Source organism: Dreissena polymorpha, chromosome 13 (genome assembly GCF_020536995.1).
Source record: "Dreissena polymorpha isolate Duluth1 chromosome 13, UMN_Dpol_1.0, whole genome shotgun sequence".
NCBI classification, from domain to species: Eukaryota; Metazoa; Mollusca; class Bivalvia; order Myida; family Dreissenidae; genus Dreissena; species Dreissena polymorpha.
In genome coordinates, this window is record NC_068367.1 from 38,988,778 (window position 1) to 39,007,662 (window position 18,885).

The following is an 18,885-nucleotide window of genomic DNA, read 5'->3' on the forward strand; positions in this document are numbered from 1 at the left end:
TATGTTAAGATGCTGATGAACATCGATATTAATTACATTAATACAAAATTTCGTAAGCAATATATATAATCTTAATGAATAAAGATAACATTAAATATACGAAGTTTTTTACCCACGGGAGAATATTTTTGTTTTGCTTCATTTCACAACAATGGATATAGATTTAATACTTGAGCGACTTGGAATGGAAGAATGAGTGATACGGCGCTTCAAACTGGAGAAGATAACACCGGACATCACTTATGTCACTGTACGACTTTAATTGCTTGGGTGTAAATGACAAAAAAACTATCCTGAAATTGCGTGTTGAATGTGTTTGTTACCGGAGTAATCTGTGGTCTCATAATACTAATTTATGTTCATATAAAGATCTTTTGCCTTCATATAAAGAAGTAATGCCTTTATATAATGGAAGAGTATATATCTATATATAGGAAAATTATATCTTTATATATAAATGCTTTTTATCACATGCCATACCGTTTCCCATGTAATATAACCATTACATATCTTTTTATATTACACATGTGTAATACAACATTTTTAAGCGTTTTCATTGGCTTAGTTTTTGTTTATTGACCAATCGCATTTTGTTATTTTGCTGAAATGACGTTGCAACGTCAAATGACGTCGCGAAATGTAAAAAAGCATTCGGGATTTATTATAATGTTTGCGTAAATATTTATTTAATTTGCTCATTTAAAAGCGTGTGATAAAAAAGATCTGACACTCGTTGTCATAACATACCATATTTTATTAAACTCCTCCAAGAAATTCGTTAGTAAGCTCGCCAAAAGCTCGCTTACTAACACAATTCCTGAACTCGTTAAATAAAATATGGTATGATATGACAACTCGTGCCAGATCCTATATATATGTATATAATCAAATTATGTATTTATATATTGTGATTATGTATATATATAATGGTTACAGGCATTCATATAAAGATCTTTTGCCTTCCTATAAAGAAGTAATGCCTTTATATATTGGAAGATAATATATCTATATATAAGAAAATTATACTTGTATATATTAATACTTTATCTGTATATATTCAAAATATGTATTTATATATTGTGGTTATGCATATATATGATGGTTTCAGGCATTCATATAAAGATCTTTTGCCTTCATATAAAGAAGTAATGCCTTTATATATTGGAAGATTATATATCTTTATATAAGAAAATTATACTTGTATATAATAATACTTTATCTGTATATATTCAAAATATGTATTTATATATTGTGATTATGCATATATACATGTATAATGGTTTTAGGCATTCATATAAAGATCTTTTGCCTTCATATAAAGAAGTAATGCCTTTATATAATGGAAGATTGTCTGTGTATAATAGTCATTCGTATCTGTATATTTTTACATATTATCTTTATATAAGAAAATTATATCTTTATATATTAATGCTTTATAAATATATATTCGAATTGTGCATTCATATATTGTGATTATGCATATATATAATGGTTACAGGCATTCATGCACAGTCAGATTGACGTTATATCACAAGTTTTGGTATTATAAGACAGTCAAGGCGTTCCATATTCAAGGTTCTAGTGCTTATAGTGTAGGAGGAGATAGTGACCAGGACCTACAGACAGACAGAAGGAGGGACGGAGATAACCACAATATCCCACACTTTTCAAAAAGCGTGGGAATAAAAATCATTGCTATACAGTTCCAAATATCAACATTTGTAGTTAACAAAAAAGATTGCAATGCCTGATATGCCAATTTTGTTGTATTTTTTACATATTTGCTTGTCTAATTATTTCTGTATTACACAGACTAATTAAAATATTAAGTGAGTGTTTGCTGGAGAACAATTTATCATCATTCAGGGCTTTGCAAATCGATGTATGTAAAACTTCTTTTTGTAAAAAATACAAAGCTTTAGAGGACAATTAATTCACTCCTAAATATCACCTACTCTTTGACTTCATCTATTCTTTGATATTTTTTACTGTTCAACATCATTCTCTCTTCAAAATTCTTCACGCCATGTAAGAGCCACTGATCTATGATCTGCATTATACTTCTAACATTTCCTTGATGTTGCTAGTGTCAACAGATTGTTCATGTGGGATTATATTTGCAGCACGTCACGTACCTATACTCGCACCTACTTAATATTATATGCCTGTTATACCATTCATGGAAGAATCTGTTTTATTAAATGTATCGACTTCATGGCATTTTGTAATCAATGCCCTTTTTCAATCAACAATATTGTGTTTGAGTGTTATTGCCTTCACCTCATAGGAGTGCATCCGGTCTATGACCTTGTCATCACCACCAGTTAGAACAAGTAATACATAAATATGTTGTTGAGAAAATGTTGGAATAGGAAAAACACCCTTTAATTGAAAAAATGTATATAATTATGTAGTGGATGTAAAGTTATTTGTTGAAATTGTGAGCCTGGACGCATCAAACAGCTAGTTTGTGGTCAATAACTCCAATTTTGATTATACTTTGCATATATATGTTCTATTTGTATCTGCCTGTGGCATTTTGTAATAAATATGCTTTTTTAATCAACAATATTTTGATTGTTTATTCCTTCATGACAAACAAGTCCGTCCGGTCTATGACCTTTTCATTACCACCATGGAGCTCTTTGAATGGTACAATCACATAGTAAAGCGTTGATAGCTTAGTATTGAATCGATATTGCTTTAAATGGCTGAGAATTAGTTGAAATAGGACATAAAAACTCATCAACTGAGATTTGTATTGGATTGTTTTGTAATATAATTCTGTAGTGAATGTAAAGTTATTTGTTGAATTTGTCAGGCTAGCAGTACCAGAGAGTGGGTTTGTGGTGAATAACTCCAGATGGCATGGACCAATTTTGATGAAACTTCGATTTAGATTGCAAATATCAATCTTGCATGGAGATCCATAGCTTTGGATGGTCTTTATGGCAAACAGGTTCAAGGTCAATGTCACTTAATCCTTAATTTCCCCCATAAGAAGCAAAGTGAAAATTGCTTTTGCAACCAGCATGAAAGCAAAACTCGCAGTCTGTTCAGGTTTTCTGCTGTTTGCTGCTCATCAGTAACTAAGGGTTGAAAATGAAACCTTTAAAACTTGAATCTAGTAAGGAAGGTCTTCAATTAAATTTAATTTCCAAATGGACTACAAATGCGTCAAAATATTTATCAGAGTGGTAAAGGGTTAATGTAAGTAGAAAAAGGGTTTATAAGTTGAACTGACTTAAGTTTAGACTGAGGTAACGCTCTGAAATGTTGTGTGTAGGTAGCTTACATTCAGAGGGCAGCACGATTTACCCAAATACACCCAAATACACCACCAAATACACCCAAATACACCCCCAAAAACACCCAAATACACTCAAAATTCCCAAATACATGGACTCATAATTTTGGCAGGTTAGGGTTAGGGTTAAGGTTAGGTTAGGGTATTTTGGGCGTATTTGGGTGTATTTGGGGGTGTATTTGGATGCATTTGGGTAAATCGTGCCACCCCATGCGCAGACCCAGCTTTAAATTGCATTGGGCTAAGTCTGGTCAAGAAAACTTGAATTTGTTGCATCGCCATGTTATTGTATGTTGTATGAAACTCAGAACTGAAGTAGCATTTTAATTAATATCCATACAATGTAAATGTCAGAGCACTTCTATATAAAAAAAAACATTAACTGTTTCTAAACTCCTTTTTCCAAGATCTGTTAAGATAAATTAATAATTTCTCAGTGAAACATTCAATACAAAATATTCTTTTAATAATCCCCATCTGTCACGCTTTCTGTAGTAATCTTACATATATAGAGTTACAAATGTACACACTAGTGTAACAATTTTAACCCTTTCAGTGCGGGAACCGAATTTTGAAGGCCTTTGCAAACAGTTTGGATCCAGATGAGACGCCACAGAATCCAAACTGTTTGCTATTCTGATAGTATTCTTTGAAAAAAAATCGAAGAAAATGCTAATTTTAGAAATTAAGCAGACGACACTTTAGCAGACGACAAATTTCCCAGCATGCAAAGGGTTAATGATATTAGGAATATTGATGATACACTTACGCTCTAAACCAAAAGAACATGTGAACATTGCAATGAACTGAACAACTTAAATAAACTTGTGTCACCTAAAATTGAAATGTGGTTGACATTGTTGTAGAGTGTTTTGGAATTTGTAATGGATTTCAGTTAGTTATTAACCAGGTTTTCCGAAGGAAAAAACTGGTTATTAGATTGGCGAATGCGGGCGGGCTGGCGGGCTGGCCAGCGGGCTGGCGGGCGGAACAAGCTTGTCCGGGCCATAACTATGTCGTTCATTGTCAGATTTTAAAATCATTTGGCACATTTGTTCACCATCATTGGACGGTGTGTCACGCGAAATAATTACGTCGATATCTCCAAGGTCAAGGTCACACTTTGAGTTCAAAGGTCAAAAATGGCCATAAATGAGCTTGTCCTGGCCATAACTATGTCATTCATTGTGAGATTTTAAAATCATTTGGCACATTTGTTCACCATCATGGGACGGTGTGTCGCACGAAAGAATCACGTCAATATCTCCAATGTCAAGGTCGCCACGACTAAAAATAGATTTTTTTTAAAAACAAACTTACAAAGGGGGTTAATTTTGTTTGTTCATTTCAAAAGTTCAGTTTGAGTTTTCTCCCTTTATCAGATTTTTTTTCACAATGAAAACCTGGTTTTGTGACAATTTTGTCCCTTGTTTTGATTTTATTTTGAGATTTACTTGGCTGTGTTTGCAGGAAATTCCCATGGAATATATAATGTCACACAAAAAATAAAAACTTTTGTATCTCGTTAAATCTAATATGTTACAAGAACACATCTAGCGTTGAAATTTCGGCAATTGCCATAAGGAACACTGACTTTTTAGCTCACCTGTCACGAAGTGACATGGTGAGCTTATGTGACCGTGTGATGTCTGGCGTCTGTTGTGTGTGCTTGCGTGTGTGCGTCCGTCAACAATTTGTTTGTGTAGACAGTAGAGGTCACAGTTTTCATCCAATCTTTATGAAATTGGTCAGAATGTTTATCTTTATGAAATCTGGGTTTAGATTGTATTTGGGTAATCTGGGGTAAAAAACTAGGTCACTAGGTCAAAAACTAGGTCACATAATAGGTCAAATAATAGAAAAACCTTGTGTAGACAATAGAGGTCGCAGTTTTCATCCAATCTTTATGAAATTTGGTCAGAATGTTTATCTTGATAAAATCTGGGTTGGGATTGTATATGGGTCATCTGGGTTCAAAAACTAGGTCACTAGGTCAAATAATTGAAAAAATCATCAACAATTTGTTTGTGTAGACAGTAGAGGTCACAGTTTTCATCCAATGTTTATGAAATTAAGTCAGAATGTTTATCTTGATGAAATCTGGGTTGGAATTGTATTTGGGTCATCTGGGGTCAAAATCTAGGTCACTTGGTTAAAAACTACCCCTGCAAAATGTTGTTCTGCAGTTCACGAATTATTCGTGAACAGTTCATGAACTGTTCGTGAACTGAGTTCATGAATTGTTCACGAATAGTTCGTGAACAGAAAATGAGCCACGTCTGTGAAAAGTTCTTGAAATTTTAGTTCATGAACTGTTCATGAACACTAATGGCATGAAGTGTTCATGAAATATTCTTGAAACCTAATGGCATGAAGTGTTCATGAACTATTCTTGAACCCGTGTGGCATGAAGTGTTCATGAACTATTCTTGAACCATTATGACATGAATGTTCATGAACTATCCATGAACATCAATGGCATGAAGTGTTCTTGAACAGTTCATGAACAACACAATTCTTGAAAAATTCTTCAGGGTTTTGCTGTTCACGAACAGTTCATGAACATTTTCCTTCTATTTTTCAATGGCTCATTTTCTGTTCACAAACTGTAAGTGAATAGTTCATGAACCATAGTTCTTCAAGAGTTCATGAACTGAGGTGGCATGAAGTGTTCATGAACTATTCATGAACAAGAATTTGTCAATTTATGCAAAGGTTATCATAAGTGTTACTAAAGCTCAACAAACAGGTCAGGGTAAGAAGAAACAAGTCTTGTATTAGCACTTAACATATTGATAGCAACATATAACAATAATTTAAATATAACACTAATAACTGAGATACAAGTGGTTTGATAATACTCTTTAAATTTCATACGACAACTTTGCACTATATGTTCATGAATAATTCATGTATTGAAAAGATTATGAATAGTCTCATTTTCAGTTCAAGAATCATTTACTAATCAATGGTTTCCCTGAAATGGTTACACTTACAGTGCCAAAGAACTTGAAATGGAACCAATGGCTGATCAGTTCAGCCGGTAATTTATTAAAGACTTACATTTTCAAATATAACATAAACCATGTGCCTTCCGTTTCAACTTCCTGTGCACACAATATTCTTTCTTTGGAAAAACAGCAATGCAATGTACATTGAGTTCTTGATATCATCTTAAACTGTTCTTGAAATAAGATGTCCTTAAAACGTTCTTAATAGGGATGTCAACGAATATCCGAATATCCGAATATTCGGTCCCGGACCGAATATTCGGATACTGTTTTCCGAATCGAATATTCGGAAGAAAAAATAAAAAATCGAGTAATTTCAAAGACTTTGTTTTCGTAAAATTTGCTTCAAACATTGTCAAAAAAGTTGTTCCTCGTGTCATAATGTTTATTCCGTAGGCGCGTTAATGCGTCGCTATGGTGATGACAGTATACCGGTCATAAATCCCGCTAACAAAGCCAGACACTTTGTGTCAAAATTATGATAGGTGCAAATCGTGTCGGCAATCAAAACATCGACCTGCACTTGATCCAATGACTCGAATTACATTTAAAATCATCAAAGATTAAATGAGTAAAGGAAAAGCCAACTTTGTGTAAAAACAAATAAGACCGTATGGAAATTAAAACACCGACCCGTATTGATCTAATAACTCGAATTACATTTAAAATGATCAAAGATTAATTGAGTAAAGAAAGAGCCGATTTGGTGTGAAAAACAAAACAGATCGTATGGTTATAATCACGTTGTCCAATCAAAAAAGCTTTTAGAAAATAATTTACTCAACCTCTAATGAGTATTTGCGTATCGTATGGTCCAAACATTAATTAATTACTCAATATTCAATCAGGTATTATACTTAAAGAAATGTTTTTGGTATTTCACCCTCATTTAATTGAAAATATTATAATTGCTACACGCATAAAGTAAATATCTGTCCAAGCAAAATGCCACCTACGCCTTTCGCTGCTTGGACGTATTTCACGACGTCATCCGATAAGAAGTCGCCGATCCAAGTGTCTTTTAAACGTGGCAACTTTAAAAGACTGACTGTTTAGTCTGTTAAACAGGTTCAAAGTGTGTTGTGTCTATGTACATACTAAGTAATTCGTTTAAGTTCAGCTTTAATTATATGTAGATCTAACTGTTTTGTCATGTAATATTTTGTCGTCATGTAACATTATGTTTCTCGTTCTATTGTTGATGTACGATATTAATAGTTTAAAAACAGTTTTTGTCATTCAATTTTAACAATAAAAAGTAATCAACAACATCAGCTTCGAATTAACGACGGCAACGCTGTGTCAATATTTAAACACTTCCGGTGAACTTCCGGTAAAAACGGAAGTAGAATTCATGGAGTAATGGTACGGTAAACAAAGTTGACTTTTTTCCAACAGATGTTGACCGAATATCCGAATATTCGTTCGGAAGGGTGACCGAATATTCGAATACCGAAATCGGTATTCGTTGCCATCCCTAATTGTCTTTTAAGTCTTCCAAGAACAATGACAGATCCTTTTAAGAACATATTGTATTCTTAAAAAGTCCATCATACGTTCAAAAACATTGTGTAGACCTGTTTAAGAACATCAGAAAGAAACATGTTGTTCAAAAAAGTTCTTAAAGTGTTCAAGAATAGTTTAAGAATAATTCAAGAACAGGAAAGGTCCTTAAAAAGTTATTGAAGTGTTCCTGAAGGCAGTTCTTGAACAGTTCTTTTACAAATGTTCTTAAAATTCTCTAGAACAGGTCAAGAACACTAACTTACAGTGGTGAAAGTACTATGCATATTCATACTAACTTCACAGGTTTCACAAATCTACAAGATTTGTATGCTAGACATTTCAATATTTCTTTCAAAAATATGTATGAAACATCTAGCACAAAGGAATTCATGAATTATTCATGATGGATCCTTAAAGTCTGTCTCAGAAAAGTCATTAGAAATACTTGTGCATGAAATGTTCATCACTAAGTATTTATGGTTAGATGAAGAACTGTTCATGAACTTTGAAATGTTCAACAATAATTCATAAACAGTTCATGAACATGTCTTAAGAACAGTTCATGTCCAAAAGTTCATGAACCAAGCTAAGGAACTTTTTCAGAACCGTTCATGAACAGTTCTTGATTGGCTTGAAGTGTTCATGAAATCATGATCAACATTTCGCCGGGGTAGGTCAAATAATAGAAAAACCTTGTGTAGACAATAGAGGTCGCAGATTTCATCCAATCTTTATGAAATTTGGTCAGAGTGTTTATCTTGATGAAATCTGGGTTGGGATTGTATTTGGGTCATCTGAGGTCAAAAACTAGGTCACTAGGTCAACTAATAGAAAAAACATCAACAATTTGTTTGTGTAGACAGTAGAGGGAACAGTTTTCATCCAATCTTTATGAAATTTGGTCAGAATGTTTATCTTGAAAAAATCTGGGTTGGGATTGTATTTGGGTCATCTGGAGTCAAAAACTAGGTCACTAGGTCAAAAACTAGGTCACTAGTTGAAATAAAAGAAAAACCTTGTATAGACAATAGAGGTCGCAGTTTTCATCCAATCTTTATGAAATTTGGTCAGAATGTTTATCTTGATAAAATCTGGGTTGGGATTGTATTTGAGTCATCTTGGGTCAAAAACTAGGTCACTAGGTCAAATAATAGAAAAACTTTGTGTAGACAATAGAGGTCACAGTTTTCATCCAATTTTCATGAAATTTGGTCAGAATCATCACAGTTTGTCTTGATGATGAAATCTGGGTTGGGATTGTATTTGGGTCACCTGGGGTCAAAAACTAGGTCAATAGGTCAAATATTAGAAAAACCTTGTGTAGACAATTAGAGGTCACAGTTTTCATCCAATCTTTATGAAATTTGGTCAGAATGTTAATCTTGATGAAAACTGGGTTGGGATTGTATTTGGTTAGTCAGGTGAGCGATTCAGGGCCATCATGACCCTCTTGTTATGGGTTAACTTTATTTTACAAAATATTTTATGAAACATTCGTTTATTTTGAGTATTTATGTGGCTTTAAGATCGTAAAATTATTTCCTCAGTTTTTTTGCAAATGACTTTACCATATATTTACTGGTCATATAATGCTTCGGTATTCAGTCTAAGCCAATGATTGTGTAATCTTATGAGATTATTGCACAATCATTGGCTTAGACTGAATAAGAAAATATAAGAGAACAACTGCATGTGTGTCAGGAAATATGATGAATATGGTTCCCATTTTCAGTTTGTTCAGTTTATGTAATCATATTTATACATATTTAAGATTTGCCATTGTACTTGTATTATGGAGCAGGTGTGTGATTGTGAGGAGTGGTTTTATGATGAAAATAATTATGTTTTTCATGTCTATTTAATTACCAGGTAAATGTAAAAAATCCAAGATTTGTATCTGAACTGTTGCTTTTTTTCTATTTCATTGGGGGGGGGAGGGGGAGTGGAAGGAACAATTAAAGAAACAAAATTGTTGTAATTCTATCAAAATAAAAACATTTTGGTAATATGTTCAGCATTTTTGACAGTACTAACATATATTTACTTATTAAACTTTCAAGTTCTTATATATTTCTTGTATTTTAAGCAATCTGTAGTGGGCCCTGTTCTACAATCATACAAAATAATCATACAAAATATATGTGTACTATTTATGTATATTCTCAACAGATCTGGAGTTATTAATGACATTACAGCAAAGTTTAAGAGACAGGCATCTTAACCTTTCTCCAGTTATAAGCCATTCTAAAGAATTCTTGCAAGGCCCATTTAGTATTAGGTAGATTTTACTTATTAAACCCTAATATTCTTCGTTTAATCAAATAATTTCTGTGATCTTAAACCCTCCTATTGAAATGAAGTTTAACCCTTTGCATGCTGGGAAATTTGTCGTCTGCTAAAATGTCTTCTGCTGAATTTCTAAAATAAGCATTTTATTCGATTTTTTTCAAAGAACACTATCAGAATAGCAAACAGTTTGGATCCTGATGAGACGCCACGTTCTGTGGCGTCTCATCTGGATCCAAACTGTTTGCAAAGGCCTTCAAAATTCGGTTCCCGCACTGAAAGGGTTAATCCCCTCATTATCCAACTTATTTAAACCCCACAACAATGAGATAATTTTTTATAAGATTATTTGGGCTGTACTGGTATGACAGAGCATGTGTGTGTTTATAGGGGATGGATATGAGATAAAAACAATTAATTTCTCATTAACAAATAATTATAGATCTGTTAAGCTGGCAAGGTTTGTATCTGAATAATTGCTGTTCTTATTAAACCATATATTCTGCATGATAAGGAATAATTTCTGTTATATTCAACCCATCCAATTGAGATATAGCACAATCACGGTTCCATCCAAGTCATGATAATTATAATTATTAAACGTAGACCTCTGATGTGTATTGTTTCTCTTTCGATTATATTATTACAAATTTTCATGCACCCCCCCCTTCTCAAATTCTCAAATCAAACGTAATGTCCTTTTATAAATCATTTGTTATCAGCATTGCACTGGCGTAAGAATTATTAACTATATGATATACAATATAAATATCCTTTTTTTGGTTTGTTTATCTATGCCTCTCTTTAAAGTAGGCGGCATATAGCTGAGTCGACTGTTTGTCTTTCATAACCAAATTTCCCACACCTAGATGGATTTATAAATATCTTTTGACAAAATGTTTGGACCATCATAAGACACATTATCAGATGTACAACTGTGTCGCTACCTCAAAGGTCATGGGCACACTTGGACATAAAAAAGGTGAAATTTAAAAACAAAAGTTGAAGGAAAAAGCATCCTCATCTTTTTGACACAAGTGTCCCACAAGAACCACATGGCTATGATCATGCTTGGAGATCAAAGGGGATTTTTTTATAGGGATAGAAAAATCCCCTTTTGTTCATATGTCACTTTAGATAAATTGTTAGAAAAACAGGGATACATCAACTGTTGCTGATGAATTCTGCAATAGTGAACTATTGCTATCACTGAAAGCGATTAATCCAGTACATACCACTTTGACATACTGGTCGTGTACGTAATTCCGGCCTGTACGTAAAAAATCGGCCACCTGTGTTAAATCATTTTCATGATCTTAGCATACACATTTTGCTGATTTTTATTAAAATCAACTTGAAAACCAACCCTTTTCTCAATATTTTGCAAATTAAAGAAGCATATCACTGTGAACTTTTATATCAAAATGTCACAATTGTAGGACGTAGTTTTTGTCATGTGGGAAAAGTGTCATCATCAATATTTGTATAACTTATACTTATATAAAAAAAAATATATTTGTTAAAATTGTTGTTATTTTTATCTAATAAACTTTAACTAAGGTATTTTCAATTAATTGTATAAAAACATATATCAAAACATATAAATTAGGACCTAATATATACTTTTTTTAATATATGAATTACCTCCCTTGATTAGAATAATAATAGGTTATTTGTTGTAAACTAAATTACAAGCGTTTACTAAAAATCGACAATGAAGTCAACTTTTTATACAAAATGTGTTTAATTTCTTAGCTGTATTAATTTTTTTTGATAAAACATATTAAAAACAAATAGATATTAGGAATTTGCAGTTGCCAATTGACAGTGCTTGTTTACTATATTTATTAAGATAGGTAGGGGGAGTAACTGGTATATAATGTCGCATATATTTTAAGTTTCAAGTGAAAAATTTTTGTTTGTGTAAACCTTTATTAATACTCCTAAAATGAGGACATTTGTCTAAAGATATTGCTTTGTAATTTTACCTGCAGATTAAACTAAAAGGTGGCCGATTTTTTAGGTACAATTGCCCTATGAAAATTGATAGTTTATATGTCATTAATTTCTGTTCATAAAAGTAACATACACTGATCTAATTCTATTGAAATTTTCATGCTAGATGAGTTTTGAACCCAGGATTATATATGTGAAGTTTAGTTTCAACCAGTTGCCTAAAACAAAAGATTTTGTTAAAATAGTCCCAAAAGTGGCCGGAATTACGTACACGACCAGTAGATGTAGAGGATTGACAATTTTAAGTGTGAGCATTAGCTCACACTAATTTTAAAGACCATATTTTGCAAATCAGTATGTGCTTAGAAGCCTTAGGTACGGTATGGAAAGAAAACCACTGCCTGTTGCAGCAGACGACAAATCCTATATAGAGCGTCTGCTATGGAAGATAACCACCACATTTGCCTGTTTATAGTTCACCACTGGTACACTGCAGAGGGTTTATATGACTAATAGAGATTGGCCAGTCTAGTGTTTATAATTGAAATCTGTACATATTGGCTGCTTTCATGGAAAACGGGGCTTAATGCATGTCAAATAAGATTAGCCTGTGCATACTGATTAGACTGTGCAATGCGCACAAGCTTATCAAGGACAACATTTTACAACAGCGAACACCTACAGGGCCTTCAGCGCTTTGATCTGAAATGTGGACCCAGGTGTTGGTTTTTGCTATAAACTGTTTGAATGATTTCTATGAATTTCCTGGAATTTGTCATTGTAATACCAAAGAGTAAAATTGTTGGTACAAAATGTCAGACGACACTGGAAAGAAAACTCAGACATATATTAAGTTATCTACAGAAAAATCATTCTTGTTTGCCAGACACTTTGTAATATATTATAATTATCTCTTCAGAACATATATTATCTTCAGAATTAAACCTTACTATACTTTTATCGCTTGTTTCCCAGTGGGTAAAATATTCTTCAGAAATGTCCAAATTAGCTTTTTTGGCACCTGCAGTACATCATAGATATTTCTACAGATTTTCTGAGGATTGAATAAGTATCACGATATTATAGGCTAGTATTTTTGTGAAACAAGGAGAGTGTGCCATACTTGAAACCATTTTGCTTTTAAAGAATGGTTCAACTGTATTTGTTGTTTAATTTTTCTTTAGGGCAGATTTTTGCACGTCCTTGGGGCAGACCCACCTCTTTGGGGCAGATGCACTGTACCACTTGTAACTGCTAGGTATCTGATTTGGTCAAAGTCAATGCGTGTACAATTTTGGTGTGAATGGGTCAAGTGCACTGGTACTTCACTTCTGCTGAATGGAGATATTGTTGCAGAGTTTAACCCATTTATGCCTAGCGTCTAGAAAAAAGGCCTTGGCAAACAAATTAGACCCAGAGGAGACGCTGCATGATGCGGCGTCTCATTAGGGTCTGCACTGTTTGCTTCAAGGAATTTATGTAAGAAATATTTTAAATATAGAAATAAATATACTAGACATCCCCTATAATTTTGGAAATAAATTGGTCCCATTTAGAAGGATGTGAGAGTCCACTGGACTTAAATGGGTTAAAGAAATTAACACAAAATACTTTGTTTTTCATATGTTGTCTTCTTGAATTGAATTGGCTATGGCAATAATAAATTCCCACATAGCAGTACCAGGGAGGGTAAGAATGACAGTTCAGTTTGCTTTTTAGTAACATTTTCCCCAAAAATTTACATCGTTATAAATCGGTTGCCGTATATTCACAGAAATTTAAAGAAAAAGTGAGGCCCTTTTTTACTATTTTTAATAATATGTTGCAAAAAAAGCTTCTCACAATCAGCCCAATTTAAAAGATCTATTTCACTCCTCTGACCACAGAATAGCGACGTCCATGCTGATACATGTATTTTTGCTGTTTTATAGCATTTATTAATGTATTAATTTTTTTATTGCTGCTCACTTTCCATCCATATGAGCAAGAAAGTTACTAGCATTTATTTTGTATTAATATTTGCTATAGATCTTGAGTTTATTCGCAACAACATTTCTTAGGGGGTTGACCTAATTACAGCACCACTTAGAAAATTTGCAGCAAGTAAAGACAAGATATAAAGCGAATTTTAATATGAAATATATGCTAATCACTTTCTTACTGATATGGCAGGAAAATGAGTGTGACATTTAAAAATTAAACTAAAGTAATGACTGGTATACCACTGCGAAAAATACTTTTCTTGGCATGGACAGCACCATCTTAACTATCACTTGATTACCCCCTAATGACCATCTGCAGGAGTTATTCTGTAATTTACAGAAACAGTGCACAATTCTTAGCATATGCTGGCTCAGGAATGTTAACCCTTTCAGCGCTGGAACCGAATTTGAAAGGCCTTTTCAGACAGTTTGGATCCAGATGAGACGCCACGTTCTGTGGATCCAAACTGCTATTCTGATAGTATTCTTTAAAAAAAATCAAAGAAAATGCTAATTTTAGAAATTCAGCAGACGATAAATTTTAGCAGATGACAAATTTCCCAGCATGCAAAGGGTTAACCAAGTTTTTTTAGCAGCTTCATTTCAAAGACTACATTAACCCATTCATGCCTAGCGTCCTGAAAAAAGGACATTGCAAACAGCGTAGACCCAGATCAGAGACGCCGCATAATGCGGCGTCTCATCTGGGTCTGCGCTGTTTGCTTAAATGAATTTCTTTATGGAATATTCTAAATATAGAAATAAATATACTTGACACCCCTAATTATGGAAATAAATTGATCCAATTTAGAAGGATAGGAGAGTCCACTGGGCATAAATGGGTTAAATTTTGATTGTTACTAGAAGAGTTTGCTTCAGCACTTCATCACATACTTTTGTAAGTAAGGGAGCCATTCGCAAATTATCTGAATGGGTTCAATAAATTACAGCCTGAAATCACATATATCTTTCTTTACATCCTAGGATTGTAAATTAACCTAAGCAGTCCTACTCAGTTACTCCCAGGACGGCTAGATTTTAGCCATCGGCTTATCAGCAGAACTAATTAGTGTTAACTGTTCTGTGGTCATAAAGCACACTCCCCTGTCAGGCTGACAACAGCCTGCTTGGCGATAATAAATGAACCTAGGTGTTATATCTGGCCAAATCTGAATATGCTGCAACATGTTTCAGAGAGTTATCGACCAGTGTAATTATCAGTTGTGCCAAATATTCATAGCCAATACAACATTTATTTTGATATTTTATATTTATAAAACAGGTAAGCTTGAAATTTGTTAGTAAAATAATTTTATGTTCACCTTTGTTACATTTTAAATTTGACATGTAACAAGCACCAACACTGTAATATGAAATGATTGAAATTAAAACTAATAGAAGTTATTATGATTTTAAACGATAGTTTTCTGTACTCTATCAGATTGAGAACCAAAATGACTTTTCATATTCCATGACTGAGGTAACTTAGAATAGTTTTTGACGAAACTGATTCAGAATATATTATCTTTGATGAGTTCAAAGCATTTCTAAACTGAGGAGCTGCGCCATGAGCGCATGATACGCCCGTCGTTCGCCAATGAAGTAGTAAGGTAATAAATAACCCTTTGAATCATTTTTTTACTTCAGTTTATTTGTATTTGAATACATGGTTTATTTTATAAGTACATGAGCATGGAGCGCCGTCTCCTTGACATTCATACCATATCTTTTTTTGAGTATATGTATGCATTTCTTTAGAGGATATGGAGTTGAAGTAAACCTGTTATAGATATTTTGACCAATAATAAAAGAGAAATGTAGATGGGTAAGTGGTAGTGTACAATCGGAATAGAAAAAAGCTCACCTTGTTCAATTTTTCAGGGATACTAAAAAAAAAAAAAAAAAAAATCCATCGAAGGATATTTGAGCTACAGTAGGACATTCAATGAAATCACGAAATTTTGACGAACAAAGTCCCATAACTCTGGAACGACAATTCAGAATTCCGTCAAAAACGAAAGGGGATCAGGGTTTATCAATATTAAGATTGTGTTAAAATTTGAAGAAAATCTGTCAAAGGATATTTGACGTAGCGTACGACATTAACAGACGGGCGGACGGACGGCTACGGTAGGACATTCAATGAAATCACGAAATTTTGACGAACAAAGTCCCATAACTCTGGAACGACAATTCAGAATTCCGTCAAAAACGAAAGGGGATCAGGGTTTATCAATATTAAGATTGTGTTGAAATTTGAAAAAAATCCATCGAAGGATATTTGAGCTACAGTAGGACATTCAATGAAATCACGAAATTTTGACGAACAAAGTCCCATAACTCTGGAACGACAATTCAGAATTCCGTCAAAAACGAAAGGGGATCAGGGTTTATCAATATTAAGATTGTGTTAAAATTTGAAGAAAATCTGTCAAAGGATATTTGACGTAGCGTACGACATTAACAGACGGACGGACAGACGGACGGACGGACAGACGGACGGACGGACGGACAGACGCGGGGTATACCATAATACGTCCCGTCATAGACGGGCGTATAAAAACAATAAGTGTGGAGTTGAACCAGCAATTAAAAGTGGCAACATTTTCAGTTGGTTGAAAGGAAAAGATCACAGTGTAAAATGTGTTGAAGGAAAACCTTTATTTAAACTGGAGAGCATATAGTGCAATACTGTATGTCATATCGCTACACACATGAAGTGTGTAGACAGGTTGCGAAGGAATTAAGGGGATATTAGTTAAACAGTCAGAGGAAACCCCCATAACATCTACAAAAGAGATATACAAACATATAGTTAATGCTGATTTTCTATCTAAAATTCTTTTGTCGGAACTTAAAATTGAGGAAAGTGGCATTACAACATTAAATTCATTTTACAAAAATGTGTTTACTGAAGAAAGCTGGAGGAAAATATGTTTCTTTGAAATGCATTTTATGAAAGAAGGAGATACACATGTACCGGCATATATGCCTACAATAGCAAAATGTTGCTTTCAAATTTTGTAGCTTTATGCTGCATAATTACATTTTACTTTAATTCTGATATATAAATTATATATGTTTTATTTTGATTGTGTAGGAAGTTGTAATGGTTCGAACACATGATATCGATAAGTTTATACATAATGTTAGTTATCGTTAGTATCAATCATTATTAAAATCTAATTGATCAGGTACCGTATAACAGCGCAACCTTTTAACTGACTTTATGTAGCTAGCCTACATAGTGTTGGAATTTATGTCTTGAATCTGAATAGATGTACAATTTGTGTAAGTGGTTACATATTTAAAAAAAAGTGTACACAAATACAAGCATGCTGTTATTTTACAGAGAAGAATTTCAAACAAGAAAGAAACATGATGTTTGATGAAGTAGTGCACAGATGGATAAAATATGTTTGAAGTACATCAATGCAAAATTCATGTTGATAAGACTTTAAGTTGGGACATTTTGGTATTTAATATTTATCAACCACAGGATACTACATCTAATTAATTCATTTAATTATATAATTTAAGTTCAACACTCCACTAGCAAATTTCATGCTGGATACTCATGCTGATAGTCCTGTAAAGTTGTTTATTAAAAAATTTGTTTTTTAACTTACTGATTAGTAACATGGTTACCTGTTATGTATATTATGTGAACATTTGTTATGTGAATTACAATGGTGAAGTTGGTATTTGGTGTATAGATTAATGTTTTTTTCCATGAAATGTCCTTGCAAGAAAAGTTTGGGTTACAATCATGACAGTACTAAATATAAATGTATACAGCAGCTTATCATTTTATTATTATAAATTGACAATAATTCATAGAGTTTATGTGGCATACTATTAATTGTATTTCAACTTGTTTATATGAACATTAATAGATGTACATTGAAAATATAAGGAATATTCAATTGCTTACTTCTGAATAATTTGATAATTATGTGTAATAAAAATTATCTGCATTATAATTTTATATAACATAATTATAATTATGCTCTGAGATCATTGCATACTCTTCGCATATTCATATACTTTACATAACATACATGTAGTTTAATTAACATGTTGTTGTAAATTCAATAATAAACTATGTAAGAGTTTTGATCTGTTTTTTTTAATATTTTAATCCATCATTCAAATACAAGCATGATGCTCTTTATTAAAATGTGCTTTAGTTATTTAATATTAATTAACTCTTGATACCTATTAAATGCATGCCCCTGTATTTTTCTACAATCAAATTATTCATTTAGTGTGTGAATAATGTTTAAAACGCTCTGAATTCTCAGCATTCTACACCAGTATCTTGTAATTAGATATGGCCAATAAATCCCCTCAAGTTATCACTACCAACAGTGATCAGCTCTTCACACCACTTTGATAATGACCCCTAAACAGTTAGATAGATTAGCCATGATCTTGTTGAATCTATGGAGAAAGGAGTAACCAAGTAGGACTGAACAAGTGAATTGGGTAATTGCAATAAAACATGAATTTAGCTTCTCAAAACCGTACCTACATAAAGTCACTGTTATGTATTCAATTGCAGTATAGGTTGTTCCATCTTTCTGCTACCAGATTCAACAATGGAATTTCTCAACCCACTCATCGAATGTGTTTCTACTTGTTTTTGTTCCAATATGGGCCAGTACTTTCGTTTTGAAAACACAACACACCCCATCATAGGGGGCTGGAACGGTGTTGGATAGTATAATATAGTGTATTTTGACCGAAAATGCCCAAAACCAAAATTAAATATAATAATATTAACACGGGTTTCAACTCAATTTTTAGATCCACTGGCCAAAGGCCAGCGGGGCTT

General features: G+C 33.1%; 1 protein-coding gene across 4 annotated transcripts in view; it reads left to right on the forward strand.

Annotated features, from left to right (window-relative positions):
* LOC127855340 (substance-K receptor-like) overlaps positions 1-18,885 on the forward strand; it is a 126,705-nt gene that overhangs the window by 21,930 nt on the left and 85,890 nt on the right. The window contains exon 1 of one of the 4 annotated variants that reach the window (XM_052390826.1): positions 2,266-2,323. The exons of the other annotated variants lie outside the window; for them this stretch is intronic. The gene's annotated coding sequence lies outside the window, so the exon portion shown is untranslated. Of the gene's footprint in view, positions 1-2,265; positions 2,324-18,885 lie in introns of those variants that run through there. 4 annotated transcript variants of the gene reach the window in all.